Consider the following 15,056-nt stretch of genomic DNA (forward strand, 5'->3'; position numbering starts at 1 on the left):
AATGTATTAGCTTGTTTTCTGTATTGTTCATATCATTAAGCAAATACATTCTTTGTGTGTGTAGAGCACTATTCTGGGCTCTGGGGATACAATTAGTAAGTCATACTACTTACATACTTACAAGGAGTCTTGCTGAGAATTTGACCTATCAAAGATAACTACAATAAAATCCAATATACTACAATAGGTAATGGGAAACTGGTGGTAGTGGCTAGTATCTGCTAGGATGAGAAGAATAATCAAGGCAGGCTTCATAGAGAAGGTAATGTTTAAACTAAGTCTTTCAGACCATGTAGAAGCTCTAAGCAGGAAAATGCATTCCAGGCAGAGGAAACAGCATGTGAGTGTGGCACACTTGCAGAATTGTTAGAGATTGTTATGGAAATGGTTTATAATAGCTAACAGCAATATGCACGAGCAGTTAAGTTGTGCCAGACACTGTTCCAACTGCTGTGCCCGTACAAAGTTATGTAATCTTCATAATAATACTGAGAAATAAATACTACTGTTATTTCCATTTTATAGATGGGGTAACTGAGGCAGAAAGAAGTTAAGTAACTAATACAAGGTCTTATAGCTATTAAGTTCCACAGCTGACATTTGAATTCAAACTTTCTGGCCAATGCACTAAATTGGGGTCAGCAAACTATAGCTCATGGGCCAAATCCTGCTCACTGCTTGTTTTTGTACAACCTATAAGCCAAAAATAGTTTTGCATTTTTAATTAGCTGAAAAAGAAGTAAAATATTTTGTGATATGTGAAACTTATATGAAATTCAGATTTTTAGTATCCATGAAATTTTACTGGAACCTAGCTATAGTCATTGGTTTAGTACTATCTATAGCTGCTTTTAAATTATAATGACAGAGTTGAATGTTTGCAAGAGACTATGATCTGCAAAGCATAAAGTACTTCTTTCTTTTTTCTCTTTTTTCTTCTTGTTTTTTTAGAGACAGGGTCAGGCTCTGTCACCCATGCTGGAGTATAATGGCACAATCATACTTCACTGCAGTTTTGACCTCCTGGGTTTAAGCAATTTTTTCATCTCAGCCTCCTGAGTAGCTAGGACTACAGTTATGCACCACCATGCCTGGTTAATTTTAAATTTTTTTTTTTTTTTTTTTTTTTGGAGATACAGGTTCTCGCCATGTTGCTCAGGCTGGTCTTGAACTCCTGGCCTCAAGCAATTCATTCACCTTGTTCTCTCAAATAAAATACTTTCTATTTGGCTCTTTACAGAGAAAGTTTGCTCTAAATCAATGCACTCTACTGCCTCACAGTATATTTTGTTTTATTAATTAACACGAAGAATATCATACGTTAATAGCAATACTTGGAGTTATGTACTAGTTATCTTTTTAAAAGTCTCTTTTCTTATTTGTCATCTTGTGTCCTCACATCAACCCTGAAATTAAAAAAAGGTTAAATTTGGTGTTTCTCTTGTATAGCTAGGAAACTTAGCTGTGGAAAGATTAGGATGGGCTGTGACATTAAAGTCAGACTCTTTTGCCTGTACAGCATCTTATAACATCTTCCATTCTGTTCTGAAATTTCTCCTCTACTTCTGTCCTACATACACAGTTGTTCAGAGTTTGGGCTTGAGGACACTCTATAAATGAGACATTTGAGACAGATTGAAAGCAAGGTAACACACACTCTTTCCTTAACCTTTGGTGCCTCTGCGGGAGCATCTGAAATTTTCTGTCTTGGCAAGCTTCACTTAAGTCTGAGCACCCTGCCAGCGAAGTGCTCCAGCAGGCTGGGATTTGATTGCAGATAAGTAAGCATTTACCGTCAAAGGAGACAGGGGGTGTTTCTCATTTTCATTTCCATAAAGGGATGCCATTGCTTTGCCAGGCTGTGTGGAAAGCCTTTGCCTTAACAGTGAATCTTGAGTCCCTTTCAGGTTTTTACCTGTCCATATTCTACTTTTGGAACATGAGGTTTCTACCTTTCTGCTATTCCTGATATTTTCCTTGGCTTAGGAATGCCTTCTCTTACCAACCAAATCACAGAAGCTTTTCTTGTTACCTTGGTACTACCACTAAGCTAGTCAGGGAGAGTGGAATCTAACTCTTCTATTTGTGACCTCAAGGGATGTTTGTGTTATTTATTGGTTTGTATTTTTCATTCTACTTCCCTTCTTCTAGGACGTAGCAGTCTGAAGTTTGAACTATAGGCCATGTTTTGTTGTATCATTGTGCTTGATGCTTTCAGGAAAAAAAACAAGTTATTTAGATTTCTAAAGTCTTAATCTCTAGTGTGTCTTCTGTTTTCAGCCTCAATAGTGAATTTATATTATCAGATATCCAAAATTGATTATACCCAGATTTGGACTGTTAAGGCCTAGCAGAAACAAGGTACAGCTTTAAGAGAGGTCAACTATGTTTCTGCTCATAGCCAGCATTTCCTTGGCCTCAGACAATGCTTAGGTCAGAGCAATGTAGAAAAACAATTCTCTGTCCAAGGAGTCAGATGCCTGAGAGATGCAACTCAAACACCTACAATGAGAGGTAACATATACAGACATTTGTCAAAATTTAATGAATGTATACTTAATATTTATGCTTTTTACTATATGTAAATTTTACTTCAAAAGAAAAATAATACTGTAAAGAGGTATTGAACTCTAGTTTATAGTGAAGTATTTGGAGAAATTATTACTAATGTCTGAAATGTGATGAATGGATGAAGGGATGCATACATGACAAAGCAAGTACAACATTAATGGTGGACGATAGCTTGTGTGGGTATATGCGGTTGGGTGGGTCACTGTGAACTTCTTTCAACTTTTCTGTGTTTGAACATCTTCATAATAAAATTTTTTGGGAAAATAAAGGGGATGGGCAGGTAATATAAATTAATAAAGCAGGCTTGGTATAACACAGTAGAGAGAGATGGGGCCTAGGGCACTGAGAAATGCATGTTCTGCCTAAAGAAGGCGGCTGCCACTCAACTCCAACCAGTTGTTGCTTTGTGGGAATCTGGCCCCAGTGTTGTAAGGTAATCTAATTTTTTAAAAGGAGTTTCAAATATAGAATTTTTGTGTGCAAAAAAATCTTTAATTTTAAAATACCATATGGGCCAAACAGTCTATTTTTGATTTACCAACTCATTTTCTATTCCAAAGATTTCAATTTTCGAGAAGAAATTGGGGGTGTCCTCTTGAGTTGTAAAGTTACCATTGTTATCACTAACACGTGCCTTTAAAGAGATTTCAGCTGTAGCAGAGACCTTATACTGTAACCTCAATTCCCCTGTTGTGTGGGCTGCTGTACAGTAATGCCTTGCCAGGCCCATGCCATGGTATTCATGACACTGACCCAACCAGGACTTTGCTGTGGGGCAGGGAACAGCTGTGAGGCTGGGCTGGTTGGCACTGATTTCTCTAGGCTCACTTTAGGATTATTTAATATGGAAAGGGCAACGGTACTTGTTAGTTTGCTGCTCAAATATAGTTCCTGAGTGTAAGTCACTTAGGCTTTAAGAGAAATTAGCACTAGTTGGGAATCAGAAACAGAAAAGACTTCTAAGACTTCCTTATATTCCCTGTTTTGTCTAAGTGGTGTCACAATTCACCCACAGTCCTAAGCTCTTAACAATCTCCATGTTATCCTTTCTCACCACTGACATTCTAATAAGTGACCCCGTTCAGTTCATTCTACCTCAGGGGTACTTCTCAAATCCATGTCCTCCCCAATGTCTTCGCTGCCAGTACCTTACTTCAAGACCTCATCCTCTCTAGCCTGGATTACAATTTCCTCACTGGTGTCTCTCATGAGTTTTCCCTCCCAGTGGTTCAATCTTCATATTCCCACTGTAATTATCATTCTAAGATACAATTCTGATAGTATCACTCTCTGGTTTAAAAACCTCAATACCTCTCTGTTGTCTTCAGGATAAAGGTGAGTGAAACTCTTTATCATGGATGGGATATAGGGACCTTCATGACTGTCAACGTACCCTACCAGCCACAATTCCCTCTATTTTCCATTAGCCTATAAGGTAAAGTTCCAATTTCTCAGTATGGCAAATGAAGCCCTACTTAAATTTTTATGCATGTCCCCACCCCTTTCTTAGTCTATGCATGCATAGAATTCTCACTATTCCAAAAAATGGACATTTTCTCTCTCCTCCAGACCTTTGCCTATGTTATTCTTTTTGCTTCAGATCTCTTCATTTGCTGCTGTTTCAGTGTTCTCTTTCTTCTTTATAACTCAATTAAATAATTATTTTTATTTTTTAAATTTTTATTATTATTTTTTTGAGATGGAGTCTCACTGTGTCACCCAGGCTGGAGTACAGTGGTGCATCTTGGCTCACTGCAACTCCACCTCCCAGCTTCAAGTGGTTCTCCTGCCTCAGCCTCCTGAGTAGCTGGGACTACAGGCGTGTGTCACCACACCCGACTAATTTTTTGTATTTTTTTAGTAGAGACTGGGTTTCGCTGTGTTAGCCAGGATGGTCTCGATCTCCTGACCTTATGATCTGCCCACCTTGGCCTCCCAAAGTGCTGGGATTACAGGCGTGAGCCACCGCACCCAGCCCAAATAATGTTTATACTGGGAGATTTTTCCTGTCACTCCTGGACCAAGTTAGCAACTTCGTACTCTGTACTACAACACTTTGTACTTATCTCTCATTTTATATTAGTGATTATTTCTGTTGCATTGTATCATTTACATGTCTCTTTCCACCACTAAATGGTAAAGTCTTAATCATTTTTTATTACTGCATCTCCACCTGAGGACCATGTCTGGCATAGTACAGGCCTTAGTAAATATTTGTTATGTGAATAAATGGAAATGCACATTACAGTCAGGGAACACTGATTACTGGGACAAATTCTTAACCTGTTCTTTGGTAATGTGAGTCAGTGTCAGATCCAGAACTTTATCTTCTTAGATTTTCTGCTTGTGCTAACTATTAGACTTGATGGACCCTCAGCAGCCAGTGACTCTGTTATGGTAAAACGCAGTCTAAAGCCCCTCAACTTCCTTTACCAGCTATAGGAGTCAGCTATAGGAGCCCTGGCCCATTGTTTTTCCTTTCCTCTAATCCTAGCTTTAATTAACTTTCATCTCTTATGAATGAAACCTGACTGTGATTTGTTTACATGTACAGGAACTTACATAGAGCTCATATTTATATTTAAGTATAACATTACTTATGTAGAACTATATTTATGTTTAAGTATATCGTTTTTGCTCTTGTGTAGAAAGGAGGGTCCCTTGTTAACTCTGGAGGTTATACAAGGGTAATATAATAATAGCAGCTAACACATAACATTTAACTGTGTGCCAGGCACGAAGTGTTTTTATGTACATTAGCTCATTTAATCCTAATTGTAACCCCATGAAGTAGTTCTTATGATTGGTATGATAATTTAACAGATGAGAAACCCGAAGCAGACGAAATAACTTGTTCCGAGAACACAAAACTACTTAACTGGTAGACCTGGGATTTGAACTCAGGAAGTCTTACTTCATAGTCTGTGCTCTTAACTATATACTGTACTGCGTAGGGTTATTTAACTGCTTTCTCTCATGTCTTCTACCATGTAGTACTCTACCTCTGGGAGGACATGACAATAAGTGTTATGGACTAATAATATATTATTAGCTTTGACTATATAAAACTCAATGAAAATATGCTGGGAAAAATAATAACCTTTTATTTAATATCTCCTTTTAGGGATAATATTTGGTGTGCTGATTTATACTTTCTGCAGATTTAAACTGCCTGTAATTTCTTTGTGGCATTCACTCCTTACTCAACTCAGATCCCAGAATTGCCTTCCTTCTTTTCCCTGGACTTACTTAATAGCTATGGAGCATTGCCCATGCCGTAGCTTTCAGGCTGTGCTCTTGTGGCTTGTGAAATACTTGTTTATGGGCACAGAGTGATCTGGAGTTAAATAGAAAAATCCCTCTCCATGGGACAACAATTTACTGTACATGTCAACTTGGCAGCAGGGTAGACCACTGGGGGGCTGTGATTAAGACAGGTAGCCAAGATAGGAAGGAGGTTTCTAATCCAGACTCATGCTAATAAACAGAGTGGTAACCAAAGCTATTTAATGAGATCTTTGTGTTTTGCATTTAATCTAGTTAGGAGTAACCAACCTAAATTGACCAATTGGCCACATTTCTCATATAAAATTTTTGGAGGTGTAGACTAATATCAGTTAACACTGTATATACTGAAATAAAGCTATTTTTAGGGAGATGATATTAAGCATTGAAAATGTTCCATGAAGCAAGTAGTTTCTTGACCCTGGCCATGAACTCTATTTCGATCACCTCTAAATTGGTAGGTAGAAAGCATTTAGGTGGTTCTGTGACTGAATATATGACCTTAAATAAGAATCATTTAACTTTTCCAAGGCTGTGTTTCTTATCTGTAACATGAAAAGTCCTAATGCTTATCTCTCCAGCTTCCATATTCTTTTTTTCCTTTACTGCTTTGTTATAATAGACTTTTTCCAAGGAATGTCTTTGATCAAGTCTGTAAAGGTGTATCATTCCATTACTTAGTGTGTCTTAGCTCTTATGTGCAGAATTTGTAAGAAGGCAATTTCAACAGGACTTTCTTATATTCAAGTGTCAGAGTTACTCAGCTATCTCACCTTTGATCTGAAAGAAAGTCATACTTGGGATTTTTATCACAATTAGTAGGCCACATTTATTCCTCAAAATTATAATTATCAGTGAGTAACAAAGTAGAGATTTGGAGACTGGAACATACAACTTCTGTTTGAAGATGACTCATGAGCTTTGAGAAAATGCAGATTTCATTTTCTGATCTCATTCTTCATCTTCTTTCTCCTCAACTTTCAAAAAAACATGATTTGATGATAAGAGATCAGACATGTATAACCATAGTGCAAAAGTTGCCAAATTGTAAGACAGCCGAATGAGTTTTTCTTCATTTAGGTGAATAAAAGCATGGGGAATAGAGAAGATTGAGGGAAAAGTTATTTGAAGCGAAGTGCTTGTTAGAATCCAAAATGAACACATTTTTGACACGTAAGTACTGTTAACCCTTAGGCAATATGATGCTTGCTCTTACTTGAAGGAAGATGTTCTTTGGTCCCAACTTGTAAGCATTTGCAGTCTTGAGGTAATATGCCAGTTTACTGAGAACAAAATCTTAATCAGTATGACACTTCATGGAAAATTCTTTACTTCTGCTCTCTTGGCTGTCTCTCTTGACAGGGTACAGTTCTGTGTCCAGAGCCTGCCTGATCACTGAGTACATAATCAGATATAGTTCTCATCATTTGAGAGCCAAACTGTCTCTGCCAATGGGGTTATGAGTCTTTCACACAGTGCAGACAGTTGCTGGGGTCACCTGTCATATTGGAGCAGACTGCTGTGATGATTCCTACTTAAGCAATAGTTATATTATATCATGATTGGAATGAAGAGACAGGTACTTGGAAGGACTGACTGAAGCTCTGGATCAGTCAATCTTAACTACTAATAGGTTAAAGCCTTCATGTAGTGAAGATCCGATGGTGGAGATTGCCAGATTTACTGAGTCCTTTATCACCTTTAATTTATTTGTACCACTGGCCGTCTGTATCTGTGGATTCTGCATCCATGGATTCAACCAACTGCAGATTGAAAATATTTGGGAAAAATAAAAAATAAAAATTTAATATTAATAAAAATAATACAAACAAAAACAGTATAGTATAATGACTATTTACGTAGTATTTACATTATTTTAGGCATTTTGGGTAATCTAGAGATGATATAAAGTATTTGAAAGGACGTGCATAGGTTATATGCGAATACTATACCATTTTATTTAAGGAACTTGACCCTCAGTGGATTTTGGTATCTACAGGGAGTCTTGCAACCAGTTCTCTATGGATACTGAGGGACAGCTGTATAATTTCTTGGCATATGATTTCTTGGCCGCCTAGTTGGGACAAGGGGACTTTGAACTTAGAAATGTTGGGTTTCACAGGGACCTCATCAATCAGTATTTCTATCCCAGTTTCAGTCCTCAGCCAGAATACCTTCAGTAAAATGCCTCATGTGAGAACCATGATTAGTTCTTTCAGGGTTTTGCTATTTGAGCCAGAGATTGGTTAAACAGTTTCTAAAACTTTCTACTTAATGTAGTTGTCTTTTAAAAAGTCGTATGATAAATTTATTGATCACTTTTCATCTGTCAAAGAAGGGATCAGTTACAGCTGTGATTTTCAGTTATTAGTAAGGATTGAGGATATGGCAGACTCTCTAGGTCCTGATTCCCTATTCTATGGCAAGTTTATTAGTTTCCTGTGGCTTCTGCAGCAAATTAATACAAACTTGGTGGCCTAAAACAAAATTATTCAATCATTCTTCCACAGTTCTGGAGGCCAGAAGTTTAAAATCAAGGTGTTATCAGGGCCGTACTCCCTCTGGTATATATATACATTATATGTATATACCATATTTTACTTATCCATTCACCCATCAATGGGCTCTTCAGTTTCTTCCACATTGTAGCTGTTGTGAATAAGGCTGCTGTGAACATGGGTGTATACATACCTCTTTGAGAGACCCTGCTTTCAATTATGACTATTATTATTTCTTTCTTTTTTTTTTGAGACAGAGTCTCGTTCTGTCCCCCAGGCTGGAGTACAGTCTCTGCTCACTGGAACCTCTACCTCCTGGGATCAAGCAATTCTTGTGCCTCAGCCTCCTGAGTAGCTGGGATTACAGGCGCATGCCACCACACATGGCTAATGTTTTGTATTTTCAGTAGAGACAAAGTTTCGCCACGTTGCCCAGGCTGGTCTTGAACTCCTGAGATCAGGCAGTCCACTCGCCTCAACCTACCGAAGTGCTAGGATTACAGGCATGAGCCATTACGACAGGCATCAATTATTTTGAGTATATACCCAGAAGAATCCTATTTTTGAATAGAAAATAGAAATGGTAAGTCTATTTTTAATTTTTTGAGGAACTTCCATACTGTTTTCCATAGAGGCTATACCATTTTACATTCCCCTGAGCAGTGCACAAGGATTTTAATTCCTTGCCAACACTTTTTTTTTTTTTTTTTTTTGAGATGGAGTCTTCCTCTGTCACCAGGCTGGAGAGTAGTGGTGCGATCTTGGCTCACTGCAACCTCCGCCTCCTGGGTTCAAGCGATTCCCCTGCCTCAGCCTCCCAAGTAGCTGGGACTACAGGCACACACCACCACGCCCAGCTAATTTTTTGTATTTTAGTAGAGATGGGGTTTCACCATGTTGGCTAGGATGGTCTCAATCTCCTGATCTCATGATCCACCCACCTCGGCCTCCCAAAGTGCTGAGATTACAGGTGTGACCCATCGTGCCCAGCCAGCACTTTAAAAATATTTCCTTGCATGCTAAAATTTTATTTTTATATTTTATTATTTATTTTTAGAGACAGGTCTTGCATGTTGCCCAGGCTTGAGTGCAGTGGTGCTATCATAGCTCACTGCAGCCTCGATCACCTGGGCTCAAGCGATCCTCCCTCCTTAGCCTCGCAAATAACTGGGACTACAGACTTATTTTGTTTTTTTGATAATAGCCATCCTAATAGGTATAAGGTGCTATCTCATTGTAGTTTTCATTTTTATTTCCCTAATAATTAGTGACATTGAGCATTTTTTCATGTGCTCATTGGCCATTTGTATATCTTTGGAGACGTGTCCATTCAAATCTTTTTTGCCCATATTTGAATCTGGTTGTTTATTTTTTGTTGTTGAGTTTTAGGATTTCTTGATATATTCTGGCTATTAATCCCTTAATAGATATATGATTTGCAAATTTAAAAAATTTATTACATACATATATTTTTGCTTATAAAAAATATGGAATGCTTCATGAATTTGCTTGTCATCCTTACGTAGGGGCCATGCCAATCTCTGTATTGTTCCAATTGTAGTATATGTACTGCCGAAGTGAGCACTGATTTGCAAATAATTTTCTCCCACTCTATGGACTGCCTTTTTACTCTTTTGGTAGTGTTTTTTGATATACTCCCTCAACAATTTTGTCCACATGATTTGTTGAAATCAAGAAAAGCGTGGGCTGAAAAATCCAAACAAGTAGGTGTTAGGCTGCACTAAGCCCAGCTTCTAGTGTAACATATGCCCAGACACCTGGAGCTGGGTTTTATGGGGAAGAGTTGTTCTGAGGCCAAGGCAGGTAGTATTCGTGATATTCTGAGACACAACAGCAAGGTCAGCTCTGAAAGCTGGCACTTGCTGCTGGCAACAGTTGCAGGCTATTTTGGGAACCGAGGAGGCTTTGTTTTGTGAGGCCTTCTCTGCACTGCCAGATTTAACCCTGGCCCTGATTGATCATCAGCCACTTTTGCCTTTGATATGAAGAGAGCAGTATCAGGTACAGTAGTGAGATCACAGTGCTCTTTCCCCAGATTATTGGTAAAATCAAGTATTTTTCCTTGGAGATTGTCATTGCCAGACAAATGTGACGTGCTGATGTTAGGAAGCTTTAATTTATTACCTGGCAGTTTTTCTAAATAGTTCCTTTATACTAGTAATTAAGTTATATCTCTATTTCTTAAGGAGCTTAGAACATGTTGTTACTTTAGTAAATTTTGATATGTCTTCAGGAATGCAAAATAGGAGGAAATGGCTTAAACTACATCAGAAGGAATCTAAGTCAAATGCAAAGAATTTCCCCATTATCATGGGTAACATCAAAAGCTTGTTTAGCCTGCTTCCCAAGAAAAGGAAAGACCTATCTCTCTGGAAGGTTTAGCATAGCGCTGTGTAGAGGCATGGTGTTGAAGTTCATGTCCCTGGACACAGTTTTGTAAGTGGGCGAATCTGCTCATCTACCATGTTTCAGTTGTGAATGAGTCAGCAGCGCAGCTGCAGATGGAGTGGGCAGAAGGGCATCTAAATTTAGTCGTTATTCACTGGAGAAGATTTTCAGGAACTATGTGTCTCTCATCCATGCTTTAGTCTCTTATCCATGCTTTAGTCATATTCCTTCTTCTGGAGGCAAACAAACAAACAAATAAACAAACAAAAACAAAACCAGAGAGAGAGCAAGAGAACAGTTATTCCAAGTTGCTTAATGAGAGTGAGTGTCCTACAACTCTTGATTGGTCTTACCTACAAGGATGATTCTCTTCCACCTTAACTGGGTGCATACTATTTTATTCATATAGCTCCTGAATTTAAGAACCCATGGGATTCTGAACATTAGAGAGGGAATTTTCTGCAGTTAGACTTACAAACAAGCTCCAGAATCTTGCTAGTTCAAAGACATTTTTAACCAAACTACTTTCCTTCTGTAAGGTACTGGGGGTGGGGAGGGCTATGATCAGTGAGGAATAAGTACTTTTTGAGTTTTTTTTTTTTTTTCCCCTTGAGGCAGTTGCTGTGTGTTACACTGTTGCCTTAACAACAACAAAGTCAGGAACAATTCCAAGGGCTTATCTCCTTTAATCTTTACAAAACCTTATAAGGTAGGTGGTACTCCCAATACTATAGATGAGTACATATGCTTATAGTTAGGTTAGATACCCCACTGTGGGTTGTATGCATCAGCAGAGCTGGTATGCAAGCCCTGGTCTGTCTGACTCCAAAGCTGGTGCTTTTATTTATTTTACAAATAGAGATGGGGTCTTACTGTGTTGCACAGGTTCTCCTGGACTCAAGCGATCCTCCCACCTCGGCCTCTCAAAGTGCTGGGACTACAGGTGTGAGCCACCATGCCTAGCCAAAACTGTTTTAAACAATATACCATCCTTCACTTTGTGGAGGGTATGGGGAATGATTTAGACAGTTGGCCTCCTTTATTTTCTCTAAGATGGTTCTTCACAGATTGATGATCGCTAAATTACATTTTTAGAGTAGGCTAGTTTTGTTGTTGTAACTTCCTTACAGCGTCATTCCCATAAAATTTTGTATCAAACTGGCTGTAGTGGCATGTAGCTGTAGTCCCAGCTACTTGGAAGGCTGAGACAGAGGCTTTTTGAGCCCAAGAGTTAATGACCAGCCCTGGCAACAGAGCGAGACCCTGTCTCAGAAATTTTTTTGTATCAAGGATTTGAGATTTATAAGACACAATATCACAAAATTTGAAAGAGGAGAACTGAAGTAGTGATGAGGTGAAGGAGATTAAGAAAAGGAAAGAAGTAAGAGGGGAGGAAAGAGAAAAGATAAGTTTTCTCCCATTTGATACCTGGACTAGCTGGGCTTATTTTAGGGCCTCTGGAATGTGGCTGCTGTTGTCTTTAAAGGCCAAAGAATGATCTTGAAAACATTGGCTTCTAAAAGTCTGCTTGATAGTGGTGTGGACATTAGAGCTAAGTTTTTAGATTGTTCTTTCAGAGCCAAAGAAATTTTGCAACCCAGCAAGAAGCAATTGACCTAGCTGTCCTGGCCTACACAGGTTTAGACGGCACATTTGGCCTTCTTGATATAGGAGTATTACTAAGGGCAAAGAGTGTTTTTAGCACAACCTTTAAAATACTTTTTTATTCTTGGACTTCAGTACCTTTTTGAAAGTGTCCTCTTCCATTTTTTTTTACTTAAAAATGCTTATTTACAAAAAAGAAAAATAAATAAAATAAAAATGTTTATTTACAGTTTTTAGTGAGGTACTCTGCGAGAAGTTGGCTAGACCTTGCCATATGGGATTGCAAATGGGCAGACATACAATATATGACCAATTTAGTGATAAGCATACTTATGAACTATTTGTAAATATGAATAATTATTAAACATTTTACATGGTAAAGAATGGGATATACTTGTGGAAGTTGATAAATCTAAGAAAACATCATAGAAGAAATATAATTTCTGGAGCTGCTGTTGAAAACTAGACCACTAAAGGCCGGGCGCGGTAGCTCAAGCCTGTAATCCCAGCACTTTGGGAGGCCGAGACGGGTGGATCACGAGGTCAGGAGATCGAGACTATCCTGGCTAACACGGTGAAACCCCGTCTCTACTAAAAAATACAAAAAACTAGCCGGGCGAGGTGGCGGGCGCCTGTAGTCCCAGCTACTCGGGAGGCTGAGGCAGGAGAATGGTGTGAACCCGGGAGGCGGAGCTTGCAGTGGGCTGAGATCCGGCCACTGCACTCCAGTCTGGGCGACAGAGCGAGACCCCGTCTCAAAAAAAAAAAAAAAAAGAAAACTAGACCACTATGAATACTGGCTATAAAAGTCAGATTGGCCAGAAGGTCAGATTGGAGGAATATATTATATAGCATCAAATCAAACCTAGATTGGCATTTTTAGCTAATCTCAGTAACTATAAAAGAAGTATCAAATATTTTGGGAAAAAAATAACAAAGATGCTGTTTGTAACCAAGTTATCTAATTAAATTTTCATCTAAATGAAATCACCCTTTTTTCATTCATCCCCTTCTAGGCAGGATTGATATGAGGTTTATCTCTGAAGGGAGTTCCTGTAAGTTCTTTTGGTATGATATGTACTACATAAGTCCTGTAGTTACAAGGGCCCTCTAGAGTTCTAACTTTAATTCTTTCCACAGTAATCTTTTGCCATTTAAATAGTTCATTATCACCATGAAATATCTTTTGGTGTGTTTGATTAAAGACAGTGGTTATCAAACTGATCTCAGGATTCCTTTATACTTAAAAAATCATTTAGGACTCCCAAAATTTAACCAGGACTTTGTTTGTATTGATTATTATATGTTACTGAGAAATTTTTAAAATATGTAGTTATTAAATATGTACTTATTAAGTCATTTAAAGCAACAATGACGCTGATTACGTGTTAATATAAATGACATAATTAAAAATAATGATATTGTTTTATGTTTTTACAAATTTATTTTAATGTCTGTATTCAATCTGTTGTGATATATTATTTTGATGAAAGTATATAAAATGTGGCCTCTCAAAGGGAGAGGGAGGACCATTTAATAGTCTGTTCAGACAATTGTAGATGTTTTTCTTGGATATTATACCAAACTCCAACAGGTGATGGTTTGTTTCTTTTTCTTTTTCTTTTTCTTTTTTGAGACAGAGTCTCTGTGACCCAGGCTGGAGTGCAGTGGTGCCATCCTGGCTCACTACAACCTCTGCCTCCTGGGTTCAAGTGATTCTTATTCCTCAGCTTCCTGAGTAGCTGAGATGCACCACCATACCTGCCTAGTTTTTGTATTTTTAGTAGAGATGAGGTTTCACCATGTTGGCTAGGCTGGTCTCAAACTCCTGACCTTAGGTGATCCACCTACCTCGGCCTCCAAAGTGCTGGGATTACAGGCATGAGCCACCACACCCAACCTGATAGTTTCTTAAATGTAAGTTTTGGAAATGGTAGTTTAAGACATGAGTTTCTTAAATGTCCGTGCAGTGTGGAAACTGAAACCATATCAATGGACTTTTCTTACTCTCTTACATTAAAACGCATTAGTCTAACTTGTACTTTAAATGAATCTTTTACTTCATGCGTGATTTTCTAACACCATGCATTTGTTTATTTGGAAAATATAGGTTGATTGAGTTATAGAGATCTTACAAATCTAAATACATTTCATTATATAATATCAACAAATCAGATTTGTTGATAGATAGACAGACCTTATCAGAAAAGTGAATACTGGGAAGCTGTCAAGCTCATGGTGGTAGCTGTTTCCGGAATTCTTATCTTCACTTTGATGGTCGAATTTTGTTGCAACACATACTGATTATTTTCTCTGGAGTGACAGGCTTACTTTGTTCATTTTCAAGTCCGAATTATCACAATTTGTTGGTTATTCTTTTGAGTAAAAATGGTGTTATTTTGATTTTAAAAAGTGGCTAGTTCATCTCACACCTGAAGCAGATGCACAAGTGGTGTGTTTTTATTTTTATTTTTGTTTTTGTTTTCAAGACAGGGTCTTTCCCTGTCACCCAGGCTGGACAGCAGTGCTCACAGCTCACTGCAGCCTCGACCTCCCAGGCCTAAGTCATCCTCCCACCTTAGCCTGCCAAGTAGCTGGGACTACATGTGCATGCCACCATGCCTGGCTAATTTTTAATGTTTTTGTAGAGATGGGGTCTGTGTTGCTCAGGCTGGTCTTGAACTCCTG

The 15,056-nt window shown here is 38.3% G+C and overlaps 1 protein-coding gene and 1 non-coding gene across 20 annotated transcripts in view; one reads left to right on the forward strand and one right to left on the reverse strand.

Annotated features, from left to right (window-relative positions):
* The window catches only part of LOC105484741 (protein phosphatase 1 regulatory subunit 12B), a 238,801-nt gene that overhangs the window by 49,543 nt on the left and 174,202 nt on the right, over window positions 1–15,056 (forward strand). The window lies entirely within an intron of this gene.
* On the reverse strand, window positions 9,836–9,939 carry LOC112427255 (U6 spliceosomal RNA). Its single transcript, XR_003018763.1, has one exon. It is a non-coding gene; the product is annotated as a U6 spliceosomal RNA (small nuclear RNA).

This window comes from Macaca nemestrina, chromosome 1 (genome assembly GCF_043159975.1).
Source record: "Macaca nemestrina isolate mMacNem1 chromosome 1, mMacNem.hap1, whole genome shotgun sequence".
Classification (NCBI taxonomy): domain Eukaryota; kingdom Metazoa; phylum Chordata; class Mammalia; order Primates; family Cercopithecidae; genus Macaca; species Macaca nemestrina.